The following is a 3,291-nucleotide window of genomic DNA, read 5'->3' on the forward strand; positions in this document are numbered from 1 at the left end:
TTGGCAGGCAAAAACCTGACAAGGTTTCAGGCAGGAAGTGGCCTGTCTGACAAGGTGTCGTTCTTCTTGTCTCTGTTTATTGAAGAGTGAGGATCTTAGCTGTCCCGTGACACTTCCTACGGCTGCCATAGGGTCTCAGAAGGCGGTAAAAAGCTGAATCGTGGCTTTGCAGGCTCTGGCTGAAAAAAAGTAGCGCGTTTGGGTAGTGGCTGGTTACAGTACTGTGAAACTCAGGCGCGTGCCCGCGTCGACCGAATGCTTTGTTTTCTTTCCTCTGTTTAGCTAAAAGGAGATTCCCGGTCGGAATATTATCGCTTTTTTACGAGAAAAATGGCATAAAAATGGATTTTAAACAGCGATTGACATGCTTCGTAGTACGGTAATGGAATATTTAGATTTTTTTTGTCACGAATTGCGCCATGTGCGCGACCCTGATTTACCATTTCAGATAGTGTCTGGGACGCACGAACAAAACGCCACTATTCGGATATAACGATGGATTATTTTGGACCAAACCAACATTTGTTATTGAAGTAGCAGTCCTGGGAGTACATTCTAACGAAGACAACAAAAGGTAATCAAACTTTTATAATAGTAAACCTGATATTGGTGAGTGCTAAACTTGCCAGGTGTCTAAATAGCTAGCCCGTGATGCCTGGGCTATGTACTTAGAATATTGCAAAATGTGCTTTCACCAAAAAGCTATTTTAAAATCGGACATATCGAGTGCATAGAGGAGTTCTGTATCTATAATTCTTAAAATAATTGTTATGCTTTTTGTGAACGTTTATCGTGAGTAATTTAGTAAATTCTTAGTGAATTCGCCGGAAGTTTGCGGGGGGTATGCTAGTTCTGAACGTCACATGCTAATGTAAAAAGCTGGTTTTTGATATAAATATGAACTTGATTGAACAAAACATGCATGTATTGTATAACATAATGTCCTAGGGTTGTCATCTGATGAAGATCATAAAAGGTTTGTGCTGCATTTAGCTGTCTTCTGGGTTTTTGTGACATTATATGCTAGCTTGAAAAATGGGTGTCTGATTATTTCTGGCTTGGTACTCTGCTGACATAATCTAATGTTTTGCTTTCGTTGTAAAGCCTTTTTGAAATCGGACAGTGTGGTTAGATAAAGGAGAGTCTTATCTTTAAAATGCTGTGAAATAGTCATATGTTTGAAAAATTGAAGTTTTTGTATTTTTGAGGAGTTTGTATTTCGCGCCACGCCCATCATTGGATGTTGGAGCAGGTGTTCCGCTAGCGGAACGTCTAGATGTAAGAGGATAACATAATGTCCTAGGAGTGTCATCTGATGAAGATCATCAAAGGTTAGTGCTGCATTTAGCTGTGGTTTTGGTTTTTGTGACATTATATGCTAGCTTGAAAAATGGGTGTCTGATTATTTCTGGCTGGGTACTCTGCTGACATAATCTAATGTTTTGCTTTCATTGTAAAGCCTTTTTGAAATCGGACAGTGTGGTTAGATTAACCTCTTGACGGTCGCCTAGGATAGGGGGCGCCACGGCGCATTTTGAAATAAATTCGTGCCCATTTTAAACGGCCTACTACTCAAACTCAGAAGCTAGGATATGCATATAATTAATACTTGTGGATAGAAAACACCCTAAAGTTTCTAAAACTGTTTGAATGGTGTCTGTGAGTATAACAGAACTCATATGGCAGTCAAAACCCCGAGACAGATCGAAACAGGAAGTGGAATACTGAATTGTGAATCACGTTGCCTATTAATCACACCATGAGCTATGGTTCATTGAGCACTTCCTATTGCTTCCACTAGATGTCCCCAGTCTTTACAAAGTGATTTGAGTCTCCTACTGTGAAAACTGACAGAATGACACGCTGTGGAACGTGGTCACACGGAGAGGGCCATCACCATTATGACGCCGGCGCCCCTGGCTACCCTCCCCTTTCGAAACGTTTATAAAGACAATGCAATCGTCCCCCTTGAATCTTATTGGAGCTCTGGTTGAAAAAGGCCCTAAAGATTTATGTTATACAACGTTTGACATGTTTGAACGAACCTAAATAAGAAAAAAATGCATTTTGTTGAAAGAGTAGCCCCGCGCACGTCGGAACTTTTGGTGCAGCCTTCAGAACGCGCTAACAACAACAAGCCAATGGAACATAAAGGATAAACTTTTTCGAACGAAAATACATTTGTTGTGGACCTGGGATTCCTGGAAGTGCCTAAGGATGAAGATAATCAAAGGTAAGGGATTATTGACAATAGTATACAAGACTAGATTTGATATGCGATTGTTCCAAGATGGCGCTGACCTGTATTGCTAGCCTATTGTTCTGAGTATCGCATCCCCTTTTATCGCAAAGTGTGATTACCCAGTAAAGTTATTTTTAAATCTGGCATTACAGGTGCTTTCAAGAGATATTCATCTATAAATCTTAGAATGACAATATTACATTTAAAAAATGTTTTCGAATAGTAATTTAGTAAATTGTAGCGCTGTTTCATCGGATGCATTTGAGGGAAAATAGTTAGTCAACGTTACGCACCGATGTAAAATGCTGTTTTTATATATAAATATGAACTTTATCGAACAAAAGAATGCATGTATTGTGTAACATGATGTCCTAGGTGTGTCATCTGATGAAGATTGTCAAAGGTTAGTGCTGCATTTAGCTGTTTTTTGGGTATTTGTGATGCATGTGGTTGGTCGGAAAATGGCTATGTGGCTACTTTTACGATATACTCCTCTAACATAATCTAATGTTTTGCTTTTGCTGTAAAGCCTTTTTTAAATCGGACAACGTGGTTCGATTCAGGAGAGGTGTATCTATAAAACGATATAATTTGGAAAAAAAAATTGAAAAAAAAAAAGTATTAAATTTTGTTATGCTAATGGCGATATGATTTTTCGCTGGATGGCCGCACAGGGGTTAAATCAGAAGACTCAGAGATCAGATATTATGATATCTGAAAGTCATATTAGGAAAATGTATTACTTTGTAATCTGAATATTTTCCTTGGTGCCCCTACCTCCTAGTAATTACAGTTACAAGATTAATCAGTTTAATAATTATAATTATTAAAGAGGCTTATTGGCTACACCTCTCCTGAATCGAACCACGTTGTCCGATTTAAAAAAGGCTTTACAGCAATAATAATTACAGAGAGTTATTTGATAAACATGCCTTCAGTTTTAATGATGCCAAAGACACGACAGTAGTGTTGTGTTCTCTCTCTTGTTGGGATGTGTGTTTGTCCAATATTTATATTGTATTTATGTTTTATTTTTAATCCCAGGCCCC

Source organism: Salmo salar, chromosome ssa16, assembly GCF_905237065.1.
Source record: "Salmo salar chromosome ssa16, Ssal_v3.1, whole genome shotgun sequence".
NCBI classification, from domain to species: Eukaryota; Metazoa; Chordata; class Actinopteri; order Salmoniformes; family Salmonidae; genus Salmo; species Salmo salar.